Below are 13,749 nucleotides of genomic sequence, written 5' to 3' on the forward strand. Positions count from 1 at the left end.
TTCCCACCAACAGTGCACAAGAGTTCCAATTTTTTCCACATTCTCACCAAACACTATTATTTTGTGGGATTTTTGATAGTAGCCATCTTAACAGGTGTGACGTTAGGAGGTTAGCATTTAATTGAACAATAAAAGGTTGACTCAGGCAAGGAAATAACAGGAATCAATGAAAAGTCACGGAAGGCATCATCTTATCCTATTTTAGGAAGAAATGTCCCTTGTCTTTTATTCAGCAGGACAGCAGGCTGGACTGGGAAACTGAAGCCAGCCAGCCCAGCAAGTGGCTACTACTGCGCTAGATGAGCTAAGAGCAAACTTAAGCCAGCATCAAGGATAAAGATGCTAGAACTACTTTAGAGCTGGAATTGACAAGGCTTTCAAGTGGTTCTCTGTTGGACACATAGGTGACCGGTCACGGAGGCTGCAAGATGGACCATGGGGGAGTTGATGCCATTTGGGGACCACGAGTGAAGCAGCAGGAGCTGGTGGTGGAGGACCAAGTGGCATGAAGGTATGGAGGTGTTAGCAAGCAGAACTGGGGCTGGAGGAGAGGATGACAGGCGACCCCGTGCGCATGGATGAGACCTCTGGAGGAAATAAAACAGAAACCAGGGGCTGCTGCTGGAATAAAGCAAATAAAAGCCAAAACGCCTCCCCAACTGGCTGAAACCCTCCAGTGAAGGCATGTAGACTGAGGCTGGACTCCTGGCTAAAGAGCAGGTGTCCCCACCCGGCCACAGCAGGCATGGGGACCCTCAGCTCTTCATGGTGCAAGGTGAAATCTGCTTGTCACAGCGGGGCTGGGGACCAGAGCCCTTCTTAGAACAGCGATACCTGTCCCCTGCCTCTGCCAGGGGGTCAGTGACACCTCCTGATCGTGGGGGACACGGAAAGCCCTGCACCTTCTCCAACAGCAGAACAAAGATGCCAAGTCCTACAGGTGAGATGTAGGAAAATGGGAAGAATATTTAGAGTTGAAAATACACGCAACCTGAGCCGCATACAGAGGCAGCTCTTCTGCAGAATACACTTTGGTGACATAGTCAGTGTTTCTCAGCTGTAACAGGAAGAAAGAACACGGTGAGCAGAATAAAATAAACCTAGTCATGAGATTCTGCCTTCTACAGACCCATCGACAGTTCACACTTCAGCTGCAGAAACTACCCTCGACCTGCACACATAATAAGTATTTGCAAAGCATGTGTGTGTGTGTGTGTGTGTGTGTGTGAATATGTCTATGTAGGCTTGCATGCAAAGTGGACACATTTGGTTTTCATTGTCCCTGGCTGACTCGAGGAGTTGTAAAAGATCCCCTTTCCCCGGAGACGGTATGCGGGCAGCTCAGACTTTTTCCAAGCAAGGCATGTGGTTTCGGTCGCTTGTCCCTTATTAAAGTCCATAGGAGCTGTGTGGGGGTCTGGAACACGTGGCCCCACGTCTCCCTGAGGAAATGGGGCGCTAGTAATGGATTTCGTGGTGTCTTATTTCAGATTGGGCTCCAGGAGTCCTGATGTTGGCGACTCCCTAGATTACTCACCCCCCTGAGACCTTGCTGTCGAGGATGTATGTAATGGGAGCACAAAAGAGGTGAGTGGGGAGCACGCAGAGCCTTATCTGGTGTCTTAGGGTTGCTGGGCCCTTCTTGGGAGGGAGACGGAGGCCCCATCCAAACAGATTCAGGGACAGTCAAGACTGGCAGGAGACAAGTCATCTTACACATAAGAAAGGTGTAGGTGGGGATTTTCCAGCTTCACTCTCACAAAGGGGAAGAAAAACCCAGTGACACAATTTAAATAAAACAGGTATTTGCTTTCTCTTTATCATTTGAGACAAGAATCAGTCACCTTGAATAGCATGTTTCCATACTTCGAGAGGAAGAAAGAAGTGATCTAAAAAGGATATTCACACATATTCTCAAAGAGGAGTACTATGAAGTGACCTTAGTTGAGAATGCCTATATTATAAACACCAGGTATATGTAGAATTTCAGATTTCTCCTTGCCCATCTTTGTTTTTCTTTCCCTCTGGCAAATCCTATCTGTTGGCCTCACCATCACCCAGTTACGCCCCTGCAGGGCATGTTCTTGTGTAAGTGTGGGAGGGGTCCTCTGGCTTTCTGCCTCACCTCCCCCTCACAGGGGGTGCTCCCCCGCCCCCCACAAATAGGAGAGGTTTGCATGCCCGCTCAGTCATGTCCAACTCTTTGCGGCCCCATGGACTGTAGCCCTCCAAGTTCCTCTGTCCGTGGGATTTCCCCAGCAAGAATACTGGAGTGGGTTGCCATTTCCTCCTCCAAGGGATATTCCTGACCCAGGGATCGAACCCGCATCTCCTGCATTGGCAGGAGAGTTCTTTACCACTGAGACACCTGGGAAGCCCATAGGAGAGGTTTAGGAGTCCCAAATATTCCAAACAAGGCCTCCTGGTGAAAACAGCAAGCCAATTTAGCTGATGGTAAGAGAGCATCCAGGCTTGCGGGTTCTGTGCAGGCGTGCTCCATTTCTATCTTGGGAGACAAGGATGTGGCTTCCTCTCTTCTCTGCTGGGGAGACTCCTCACAGGCCATCCATCCATCCAGCCATGGCCACTCTCACCTCGTTGAAAGTGAGTCCTGGGGCTTGCATACAACAGCACATCTGAGCCCACCCACTGTGGGATGCCCCCCTAGGCCTGTCCGACTGTATCGCCATGACTTTCTTTCAAGTTATCTATATTTCAGCAGAATTAAACCACATGCTACTCCCTTGTATTTCCGCCTCCACTTGGGGTCTTAAACCGTTCCTTCTGCAGGGACCACCTTGACCTCCTTTCCCAAAATCGACCGTAGGGCAAATAAATATCAACTCTCTCAAGAAACCACTTTGCTAGCCTTCAATTTTCTTCCTAAGAATGTCTGCTGGGTTTCATCTGTGCTCTGAGCCCAACTTGCTTTCCATCTCCTGGTTTTGAGTTTATCCTTCAGGACTGTTTCCCTGGTGGCTCAGAAGGTAAAGAATTCGCCTGCAATGCAGTAGACCCAGGTTCAATCCCTGGGTCGGGAAGATCCACTATAGAAGGGAATAGCTACCCATTCCAGTTTTCTTGCCTGGAGAATCCCATGGACAGAAAAACCTGGCTGGCTACAGTCCATGGGGTCACAAAGCGTCAGATGCGACTGAGCAGCTAACACTGTCACTTTGGTTTTTTTTCTCTGAAGACAGAACTGTGACTCTATGAACTCCAGGTGCGCACGCAGTCATAGCTTTATGCACTCAACACACTGTCGACTGGAAAAAAAAAAAGCACAATATGAGAGTCAAGGGTAGATAGCAGCTCAGAGAGCTCAGAGGTGCGGGGAGGTCTGTATGTCTGTGCTTTTGGTGGAGGGTTACATGCAGTCAAGCACACATTTCCGCAGAGGGTTGCTGCTAGCTGCCAGGAGCAGTTGTCTCCATTACTGATTTTAGTTCTTTTATAGACATGAGGAGATACAAGAATTGGGCTCATAAAACCTTCTCCTGAAAAATCTGCTCTTCCAGTTTCCCCCAGGGCACAGAGTGCCTCATTCCTGCCCTCTGCCCTGAGCTCCTTCAAGGGTGTGTTGAAGGTCAGTGACTGCCATGGTTCGTGACCTTGTAGAGGCAGATGGCAAGTGACAATTTTTCGACTACGACACATTTATTGTCACCGCTTCAAAAAGGCCTTCCCTGTCAACCCATTTCAAGGGGCCTTTTGTACAACTGGGCACAACCCAGCATTCTTGCCTATTTGTTCACCTGTCAACTGTCTGTCTCTCTCCCTAGCCCATGATTCCAGGAAGATGGGCGCTCCCTCTGCCGTGTTCGCTCAGCGGCAAGCACAACACCTGGCACAGAACAGGTGTGCCCTAGTTGTTGGATGGATATGTCCATCGAGAAATCAATGAATGAATGAAGTGTATGCGTGTGGTGTTGGGTTTGCATTGGGCTTTTCAAGAGCAAGCTGGTGGAGAGCCCTGGGCTTCCAGGAGAGACACGGGTCTGCAGTCCCAGGACGTGCTGGGTTAATATTAGGGCCGCTTGCCCTGGAAGCACCCCTCCCGGCCCCCCGGGGGGAAGGGGCATGTTCTGCTACTGGGAGACGTGGTGATTTTCGGCAAATGGCACTGTGAGCCAGCTCATGGTTCAAATGCCTTGGGCGACACTCCTCACACAGTCAGGAGGCCTGTCCTTGAGGGCCTCATGAGCTTCAAGGAAAAGCAGTGCCTCATACAACGCAGGAAGACTCCACATGTTTAGGGCAAAGTAAAGTAAATAGCAATGACATCTTCACAGGTTATGTTTCAGTGCACTTCAGCACCCCCGCCCGAATGCTATGGAGGAATCCATGGACGCATGAGCCTAAAGAGAAGGAGACACTATTCCAAAGGCCACTTGGACGGTGGTGAGAGCGCCTTCCTGTACTTGCAGAGCTGTGTTTGCAAGGTTTGCCTCCCGTCAGGATCTCAATTAGGGGCAAGGACTTCTCCCAGGACGAAGGGTGTTCGGCATGTGTAAAAACACCCTTGTGTCCGTTGCACAAATGTCTTCCCATATGCGAAATGAATTTAAGAGGAAAAGACCAAATTAAAGAGGGATTACACTGATCTCCTTTAAGAATTTTCAACTTATATTGTGCATTCTGTAATTTTTTTTTTTTCTTTCTGGTGTGTGAGCTCTAAACCAAAAACAGGCCTGCCCTGAGTATTGGGATCCATGTGCCCATTAGGCTAGGAATTCATTACACAAAGCAAGCATTCTACCAACAGCCAATGTGCCCCCATATGCCCTTCCCTACTGAGGCACGACAACCCCCAGGTGTTCATGGGATCCTTTGTGCGTTCCTTTTGCTCACTGTTCACACATGTTAAAACTCCGAAAAGTTCAATACGTTCCACCATGGACTCTCTTCTGAGAGTGCTTCCTACACGTCTGCATGCCATGCTGGGAAACGCACTGTGAGGAGCAGATCCCACCTGGGGTCGTGGAGGCTGATCTCAGCGCCCCCATGACACCTGCATACGTTCTCCAGGGAGGCTTCTCCAACGAGGCCAGTCCTAGGCTGCCTCTACTGAGAACACATGCATCGTTCCTAGGGCCCCAGTTGTCTGGGTTTTCTCCAGTCTTAAGAATTGCTGGACTTCCCTGGTGGTCCAGTGGTTAAGAATCCACCTACAGGGGGTTTAAGAGGGAGGGGACATGTGTATACCTATGACTGATTCATGGTGATGTAGGGCAGAAACCAACATGACACTGTAAAGCCATTATCCTCCAATTAAAAAATATATATGTATATATATATAAAACATTCCAAAAAGAAAAGAATCTGCCTGGTCCAGGTTGATTGATGGATCTGGTTCAGGTTCGATGTCCTTCCCTGGTCCAGGAAGATCCCACGTGCCGCAGGGCAACTAAACCCGGGGGCCACAACTACTGAAGCCCACGTGCCTAGAGCCCGTACTCCGCAGCAAGGGAAGCCGCCGCAATGAGAAGCCCGTGCAACCAAGAGGAGACCCTGTTCTCCAGGACTAGAGAAAGCCTGCATGCCGCAACGAAGACCCAGCTCAGCCCAAAACTAAATTTAATAAAAAAAAGATTAAATTGCTAGTCAACTATGCACCAATAAAAATGTAAGAAAGAAAAGAATTGCTACTATGAAGACGGAAATCAGACACTGTAGGCGAGGTGCTGGTGAGGACGCAGTACCAGGTCTGGACCCCGGAGATCTGACCATGTGTTGCTGGAAGGGGTCGGCCGTAACTGATGAGGGAGCAGACCCAGGAATCGAGACACAGGAAAGAAAGAGCTGGGGCTGGAAGGGAGACGCAGGAGGAAAGTGGGAGAGGTTGGGGCAGGTGGGGTAGCTTAGGCTTCACTCAGAATGGAACGAGGCGCTGTCTGATGCGGGACCAGGAGGGCGGGATCAAATGGGTGGTACATGGGGCCATTAAACGGCTAGAGGAAGCCGAGTGGACACTGGCTTTTACAATAATCCCAGTAAGAGGTACTAAGGGCCTGCACTAGCCCCATGAGGCTGGAAACATGGAGGGTAACACAGGAGAGACTGGGATGCTGGTCAGGCCTGAGGGTTGCATAACGAAACCATTAACAGGTATAAAATGCTGTGTATACACAGTATTCCCCCTCACAACCTGCTTTAGTTGCAGAAGTGCAGGGCAGTGCTTAGTAGCTCAACTGGGTTCAACCCTTTGCAAGCTTTTGGACAGCAGTCTGCCAGACTTCTCTGTCCATGGGATTTTTTCAGGCAAGAATACTGGAGTGGGTTGCCATGTCCTCCTCCAGGGGATCTTCCCAACCCAGGGATCAAAACTGAGTCTCTGTGTCTTCTTCACTGCAGGCAGATTCTTTACCAAAGACAACCCGAATCTGAAAAAAATTGAAGACATGAGAAGCATAATTTATATCAAAAACATTGGCCTTCATGGACCATAAAAAGAAAAAAAAAAAACTCACCTTTCCCCGTATAATCAGAAAGGAGGGGAAAAAAAGGCAAGAAAGTTTCTTTCTGCCCCCTGGTGGCTTTTGGAGAACTTCATGGAAAGGGCAGAAAGAGGAAAGTTCCACTTTAGGTTCAGCGTCAACTGTGCGAACAGCACTCTCAACAAAAACAAAAACGTTCCCGACGGTCAGACAGTTCAGACCTGCCCCAACACCGCTCACTTTCTGCCTGAGTCTGGCAAGTCAAGTTGGGGCCTCAGCCAGCATCCTCTCTGCTAAGCGCGATCAGGTGCTTCGCCCACCTCTTCATGAGATGGGAGATTTGGCCACTGAGATGCTGACCTGCTTCCACTGGGGCGCTCGCAGCAGTTGCTGGAACGTGACCTGCGAGCAGAGGGCTTCTGACAAAGCCCAGGAAACAGCTCGGCTGGCCTCCATGTCAAATCGTGCTGGCCCAGGGGTTGGGTTCACAGCTCCACACACAATAGAAGCTGCTTTTAATTAAGCTGGAGAAAACTACCATTAATATAGAAATACTTTTAGGGGGAGGCGTGGTAAAAGCTAACAAATCTATTTCTGGGTCTCATCTCACTTCCCCCACCCAGGCAGCATGCTGCACTCCTATGCAACATCACCACTTCTCCATTCTCAAAAAAATGTGCTTTTGCTTTCCCAACCTCATTGATGATGCTTGTCGGTTCACTGTGGCTCTTTGAAAGGCCGATTCGGAAGAGGGAATGCCTCCTCCCAAATTTGCCTTCATGCAGAGAGATAATGCAGAAGGAGGGGAAAAAAGGCAGGAGCCTATGGGGGCAAGATGAAAAAAACCCTGGTCATTATCAGTTAGGCTGTAACTGGATATGGCAGCCCGCTGTGCGGAGGGGATCGGCGGAGACCACGCAACACTGCTGGCCTTCCAGATACCCTGTTGTTTAGTTTTGTCTCCAACAGAACAAACAAAAGTGCGCATAATTGTCCCAGGCCTCAAAACCCACTTTATTCTCCCATTATACCAAGGAAGCCCTGAATAGTGGTGCCACCAGAGTGAGGTTCTCTTCGTGGGTTCCTGTGAATAATTGTTTATCCACATTCTATTAGAGAAAGGCAGCCATTAGGAAGTCTTTATCCTCCAAACATTAAGAGTATCTTTTGAGCAGACATTGCAAGTGGATTCTAATTCCATGGTCCTGAAGACCTGTTCCAATATCATGAATTTGGCAGATGACTGTAATTTATCCGACAATAGAATCTTTTCATTGCTTTAAAACAATTTTGAATGGAAACGTTTAAAATAGGTTCTACATTTTCCTGTATTAGAGTATGTTGTTGTTGTTTCAGGCGCGAAGTTGTGTCCGACTCTTTTGCAACCCCATGGGCTGCAGCCCGCCAGGCTCCTCTGTCCGTGGGACTTCCCAGGCAGGAATATTGGAGTGGGTTGCCATTTCCATCTCCAGGGGATCTTTCTGACCCAGGGTTCAAACCTGTGTCTCCTGCATTGGCAGGCGGATTCTTCGCCACTGAGCCACTAGGAAGCCCGTATTAGAGTATAATCAATGACTTTTAACCGTTTCCTTGACAACCCAGCACTGCCATCACCAAAGTCAACAATGACTGGCCTGAAACTGTGTACTCAGGGACCGTTGAGATGCTTAGGGTTCTCTGCCTTGGATTAGTAGGATTTACTCTTTAAAAAAAACAAAACATGTTTTGCTAAAATCTTATTTCTATGACCTTTCTTTTTGGTGACGTCTGCTTTGGCAAGGTGCGATGGGCAGAAGAACAGCGGAGCAGCGCACCCAGTCTTCTCCATGGGCCCCAATGCCCCGGCCTGATGACGAAGGTGAGCTCTGCTGACCTTAGGGCCTTGCCCAAGGTCACGCAATGAGTTAAAGTGATTCCGGAAGCTGAAACTGCTTGCCTGTAGAGTCCAGGTTCCCCCGCACATTTTTTTTCTTTTAACCTATTAAGGCTTTTTATAAAATGATCCAGTTGCTAGTGGAATATGGTCAGAAGGTTGTTCTAGGCCTGACATCAGCACCTCCCCACCCTGGTCCATCTTCCTTCCTCGGGTCTGGGCTCCCTGTCCATGGGGCCAGTGCTGGATATCCGCTGCACCTTCAGCACCACCGTGTGCCCCTTCCATTCACGTGCCGTTTCCAGATGGCGCCATCCTTTCACTGTGACACCCAAAATTTCTTCTCCTTATGCCACACAGTCCAAGTGGCTCTCCCCGTAAGGCATGAGCTCATCTTAGCTGCTAACAGGCAAGTCTCTTTTTTTCCTCCTTACTCTTTGATTCTCCACGTATGATCCAGATGGGGAAGTGGCTAGATAAGCAACCCGCAGATAAGCAAGACCCACGACCATCACTCACTGATGAGGCTGACATGTAACAGTTTCCACAGCTTAATGAAGGCAGTAAAGGCTGCTGCTGCTAAGTCGCTTCAGTTGTGTCTGTCCAACTCAGTGAGACCCCATAGATGGCAGCCTACCAGGCTCCACTATCCCTGAGATTCTTCAGGCAAGAACACTGGAGTGGGCTGCCATTCCTTCTCCAATGCATGAAAGTGAAAAGTGAAAGTGAAGCCACTCAGTCGTGTCCGACTCTTCGCAACCCCATGGACTGCAGCCTGCCAGGCCCCTCTGTCCATGGGATTTTCCAGGCCAGAGTACTAGTAGAGATGAATAAAGCCCTTGGTATAATAAGCTCAAACTATTCACCAGATTTCTTCTCTAGACTTGGTCCCTTTAATTCCTGACGTTCCCAACAGAATCTTTGGAGATGTTAGCAGAAATATTAACAACCTCGAGCGTGAGTCACCAGTTGCTGTAGGTGCAGCTTGGCCACGCGCAGATACTTCTTTGGCCTTCTTAATAAATTAGGGGATGGAATAGCATTCAGTGAATCACAAGTGGCTCTCAAGAACAGACAGAAAACCAGGGAGACTAGAGACAGTATTTCTTCATTTCTGTACAAATCGCTACTCGCACTGTGCGGAGCTTCCAGAGGCCACTGACCAATCTCGAAGGCTCCTCTGACCTCCCTCCCCACCAGCTCTACTCACAGTTTTGGTGAAGTGAGTCCAAATTAACTTATCTGTATCTAAGTGACATGCCTCTAGCGAAATTCTGCAAGGTCTCCAGGTTGAGAACATTGACACAGAGTTTTGGCTAAAAGTAGGCTGTACTAGGGGAAAAAATGGTAATTAAATTATCCTTAAAAATACAGTAATAAAGGAATAAAAAATTCTTTAAAAAGCAGAACTATAAATCTAATCTGTCTTCTGAGTCCACTTACTCATGTGAGGTAACCACCAGCTGTAGATTAAACAGTACAAGAGAGATGAAAAGGGCATTTATTTTTCCCACTTTTGTTAGTCACTGTAATTTTTTTTTTTTTTTTGGTAGACTGCTTTTGGGAGATGCATTTAGATCATTTTATTACTACAGATTCTGATAAGTTTATAAATTTTTTCTATTTGATCAAAATTCACATGTAACCAAAACAACTAGAAAGATGCAAAAATGGAAATAATAAATAGCAGAAATCCTGTACATTTCTAAATTAATCTTCCATTCAAATTGTTCTTTAAAGAGACACTGTCTCTGTACATTAATGTTGTTGTTCAGTTGTTCAGTGGTGTCCGGCTCTTTGGGACCCCCAAGGACTGCAGCATGCCAGGCTTCCCTGCCTCTCAACATTTCCCTGAGTCTGCTCAAACTCATGTTCATTGGGTCAATGATGCCATCCAACCATCTCATCCTCTGTTGTCCCTCTCTCCTCCTGCCTTCAATCCTTCCCAGCATCAGGGTCTTTTCCAAGGAGTTGGCTTTTCACATCAGGTGGCCAAAGTATTGAGGCTTTAGCTTCAGCATCAGTCCTTCCAGTGAACATTCAGGGTTGATTTCCTTCAGGAAACCCCTGTACATAGTTTACCTTTAAATCATAATGACATGGTAGTTACCGTGAAACCCTGACACAGCCCCAGGGTAACAAGATACCACAAATTCATACATATGTACAAATGCACTTTAATCAAAGATGGAATAGACTGCACAGTGGAAATGAAACTAGGAAGTGTCAAAATAAGTTGCCCCAAATGGTTTATTGTAGTAATTCCATGGTGTTTTGCCATATAGAGACTTTACACAACTATCAAATCAAATCACAAGTTAAAAAAAAATCCCCTTACAGCAGTGCCATTCAGTAGAACTCGCTTCATTGAAGAAGCAGACTCTATCTGTTCTCCCCAACATGGCAGCTCCTGTGCGTTGAATTGTGACTCCCCCTCACCCAAAAAGTGTACTCAAGTCCTCACTCCAGGCACTTGTGAAAGTGACCCAAACTTATTTGGAATTGGGATCTTTGCAGATATATTAAGGGCTTCCCTGGTGGCTCAGGGAGTAAAGAATCCCCCTGCAATGCAGGAGACCCAGGTTCGATCCCTGGGTTGGGAAGATCCCCTGGAGAAGGGAATGGCTACCCGCTCCAGTATTCTTGCCTGGAGAATTCCATGGACAGAGGAGCCTGGGGGGCTACAGTCCATGGGGCTGCAGAGAGTTGGACACGACTGAGCGACTAACACACACACACACACACACACACACAAGATGGGGTCATACTGGATGGAGGTGGACCTAAATCTGGCTGGAGTTCTGAGAGATAAGAAGACACAGAGATACAAGGAAGACGCCCATGTGAACCCAAAGGCAGAAACTGGGACATGGCTGCCAGCCAAGAACACACAGGACTGCTGGAATGGACAAAGGAAGGTTCAACTGGATCCATCAGAGGGAGCATGGTCCTGCTGATACCTTGATTCAGGACTTCTACCCTCCAAAACTGTGAGAAAATAAATTCTTGTTGTTTTAAGATAGCCAGGTTGTGGCGACCTGTTACAGCCGCCCCAGGAAACTAATAGGAGAGCCAGGGCCACGCGTGGTTACTGGGCATTTGAGATGTGGCTGGTGAGGCTGAGGAACTAAATTTTTATTAATTAAATAGACACCAAATGGCTAAAGACTATTATCAGACAGAGAAGCTTTATCAGTCAGGTGACTTTTATAAATCTTATGTATCCAAATCCTTTATCAAATTGATTCTTTGAAAACTGAGAATAAATCATACTATTACCAGCAAGCCTTAGTTAAGCACATACTCTGTGTATATACATATATACACATACATGCATAATCTTTGCTTTTGTCAATAAAATAACATCAGACAATGAAAGGTCAATAAAATAACATCAATAAAGGTCAGCTTCCAAATTACAAACTGGTCATCTCTCTGTATTTTAAAATGAGCTGGAAAACTGCATAGAACTGTCCACATACAACTGAGCTAAGAGTCTTAAGCCCTGAATCCCCCAATCTAAAATGCTGTTTTTCTTGTTTCACGATCAAAAAGCTCCATTAGTTGAGAGATGCTATTCAGATTCACTGAATACTGAATTAACAAAGTGATGAATTGGACTTCATGAAGTATTCATGAGTTCTAATTTAATGCTAATTAAAAAAAAAAAAAGGCCTGTGTTCAATGATTTTAAGACCCTGGCACAGACTGACAAAAGCACGAAAAATTAAGGTTCAGGGGAAAGCATGGTCCAAAACCCCAGTGTTGAATTACGGAAGTTGGGAGTCTAACATTTATACCTTTCTGGAATAACTGCTCTAGCATGCAACATATAAATAATAAATAAATGTTTAAAACTTTATTTTTTGCATACTGAGTTCAATAAAATCGAACAGTGAAAGAAACAAGATATCTGTGCTAGTCACTAACAGTCTGCTTTATGCATGCCAGATGAGTGAAGAATCTCTCTCTTCCCCCAATGTGGCTGAAATATTTACTTTTGAGTGCCATATTAACAGGTAATTAACTATTAAAAATCAAAAATGCCATGTAACGTTAAGATTTGCTCTGCTAGGTTTTTTTTTTAAAGAAAAACATTTCTATTTGGAATTGTTTCTTCATATTGCAGGTGAAAAGATGCAATGAGCAAACCAAGCTATACAAACCTGCAAGCTACTTTGAAGGTCTAAAACAGTAACAGTTTGGCATGCAAATAATACTCAGCAACTTTAATTCCTGGTTTAATTGCAACAGTTAATTTGAAAATATTTTCTGGATAGGACTGAAGACACCAGTTTAACCACCAACTAGACATTCTCTGATGGTAAAGAATCCGCCTGCAATGTGGAAGAACTAGGTTCGATCCCTGGGTTGGGAAGATCTCCTGGGGAAGGGCATGGCAACCCACTCCAGTATCTCGTCTGGAGAACCCCCACGGACAGAGAAGCCTGGCGGGCTACACATGGGGTCGCAAAGAGTTGGACACGACTGAGTGACTAACACAGCACAGGTATGAAAAATGCAATTTTACTTTATTTTCCTTAGAATTAAATCTTAACCAATGTACTTTTAAAAGTAAAAAACTGAGCTAAATTAAAAATAGTGGTATGGTTTCCACTCTTTCGAGGTACCCATTTTAAAGATCTCTGTTCTACAAAGAATCAATGAACTAGAACCTTAACTGGTTTCAAATAACTTTAAGATTTTAAACAAAGCATTTTCTAACTGGAAATTTTCAGAGGCATGCAGACTGTAAGAACAATAGTGTAGATCTTCCAGAAAATATTTAGTTGAGGGACAATCAGAGGAGGGGCAGTAAGCTTTAAAAGCCACACATTTTCTGAACCTTCAAGTAAAGAGAAAATTCCTATCCTCCAGCGAAAGGTCAAGGGAATCAGGCAATGAGGAGAAGAACCATGTTGCCAAGTGTTACAAAGAACTGAGAAACGTAATTAATGTCACTCAATTACAACTCCCATCATCCATGAGGAGCTGAAGTATTAAACTTCCTTTCTCAAAACAGTATAGACACAGTGGAATGTTATGCAGCCATTTAAATTATTATTCTTCCTATCTATTTTCATTTTCAAGTAAATTAAGATGTTCAAACATATATATGAAAAAATTATGAAACAATGCCATAATTTCATTTTTATTTCAAAATAAAACAAAAAACATACATACATGTAGGTACACACCTTGAGTCTGGCGCCTTAGACCACTTGGCCATCCTGACACGCTCATACATACGTGTAGGTAGAAAAAAGTTTGAAAGGACATACACCAAAATGTGAATGACAGAAGTAACAGTGATAGGATTATGAGTGATTTTTATTTTCTTTGGTATACTTTTCTATATTGTCTAAATGTTTTCTGGTGAACACTGTCCATTTCAAAGAAGAAAAACAATAAAGCTATTTTCATTCCAGAGAAAATATT

The sequence above is a fragment of the Odocoileus virginianus genome, chromosome 7 (genome assembly GCF_023699985.2).
Source record: "Odocoileus virginianus isolate 20LAN1187 ecotype Illinois chromosome 7, Ovbor_1.2, whole genome shotgun sequence".
NCBI classification, from domain to species: domain Eukaryota; kingdom Metazoa; phylum Chordata; class Mammalia; order Artiodactyla; family Cervidae; genus Odocoileus; species Odocoileus virginianus.